The following is a 1,861-nucleotide window of genomic DNA, read 5'->3' on the forward strand; positions in this document are numbered from 1 at the left end:
TCTGGCGTCCAATCACAACACAAGCACGGCCGCCCCGCGCGTCAGGCACCGCGGTGGCATCATTTTCTATACCACACAGACACACCACGAGGGGCTCAGAGCGTAATTTCCTCACACGATCTTTCAATCTCAGAGAATCGGTCGGTGACATGATCTGTAATACTATGTAGTACTTTGAGTACCCTGAAGTAATCTGTACTAATCTGTAGTACTCTGAGTACTCTGTAGTAATCTGTAGCACTCTGTAAGAATCTGTAGTACTCTGTAGTACTCTGTAGTACTCTGAGTACTCTGTAGTAATCTGTAGTAATCTGTACTAATCTGACTACTCTGAGTACTCTGTAGTACTCTGTAGTACTCTGTAGTACTCTGTAGTACTCTGTAGTACTCTGTAGTACTCTGTAGTACTCTGTACTAATCTGAGTACTCTGTAGTAATCTGTAGTGCTCTGTACTAATCTGAGTACTCTGTAGTAATCTGTAGTGCTCTGTAGTACTTCGTGTTAAACAGTACTTTTGTTTTTCAGGTCATCCCAACCCAGAGAACTTCCTGTGGGAGGAGTACCTGCAGGAAACTGGTTCCTTCGCTGCTCCCAGTTCAGCCTTCACACTGGTGAGGGGAGGAGGAGGAGGAAGAGGAGATAGAGGAGGAGGAAGAGGAGGGGGTAGAGAGGAGATCAAGGAAGAGGAGGAGGGAAGGAGGTAGAGGAGGAAGAGGAGGAAGAGGAGGTAGAGGAGGTAGAGGAGGTAGAGAGGAGATAAAGGAGGAGGAAGAGGAGGAAGAGGAGATAGAGGAGGAGGCGGAAAAGGAGGAGCTGTCAGTGAGAAGCATTTGATGATTGACAGGTGTCTTTGTGCCTCTGTCCAATCAGAAAGCTCCGCACGGTTTCCAGATGAACCAGAAACTGGAGGCAGTCGACAGGAGAAACCCCATGTTGATCCGTGTCGCCACGGTAACAGATACAGCCGACTACAGGGTGAAGGTACCGTGCCTGTCTGTGTGCCTGTCTGTGCGCTTGTCTGTGTACCTGAGTGATGTCATAAAGTGTGTGATGATGTAACCAGGTGTGTTGACCTGCAGGTGCATTATGACGGCTGGTCACAACAGTTTGACGTCTGGTGTGACAGCGACTTGTCTGACCTTCATCCTGTCGGCTGGTGTCAACGCACAGGACACCCTCTGGAACCCCCCCCAGGTCAGACAGACAGGTCAGACAGACAGGTCAGAGACAGGCAGACAGACAGGTCAGAGACAGACAGTCAGGTCAGAGACAGACAGACAGACAGACAGATATTATCATTCTAACAGTGTCTGTGTTCCCTCTGTGTGTGTGAGACAGGTTCGTCCCCCCTGTCGTCCCCCTCTCAGGGCGTCTGTCCCACTCCAGGCTGCAGAGGAGTCGGACACATTAAAGGAGCAAAATACACCGGACACCACAGGTAACCTGCTGACTCATGTTTTGCCTTGTTTTTGCTGACTCATTTTTTGCCTTGTTTTTGCTGACTCATGTGGTCCTCTGCACAGTGCCTTCGGCTGCCCGTACTCAGACATTAATATGCGTAAGGAGGTGGTGCTTCCTGATAGGCTGGGAGGAGAGAGAGTGGTCACCCTTGTACCTGTCACCATATATCACCACGGCAACCAGTCAGACAGGTAACCATGGACCACTGTGGACAAATAAACTCAGTCCTCAACTTGATATTATTTATATTAGTTATCATTATTGAATAATATCACAGCAGACAGCAGAGGGCGCTGTGCCTCACACTGCTCTCTATTAATACTAGGGATGCTTGATGTTGGCTTTTCTGCCGATATCTGATATTCCGATATTGTCCAACTCTCAATTTCCGATACCGAT

Source organism: Morone saxatilis, unplaced genomic scaffold (genome assembly GCF_004916995.1).
Source record: "Morone saxatilis isolate NCDOM2014 unplaced genomic scaffold, NCSU_SB_2.0 Contig0, whole genome shotgun sequence".
NCBI lineage: Eukaryota > Metazoa > Chordata > Actinopteri > Moronidae > Morone > Morone saxatilis.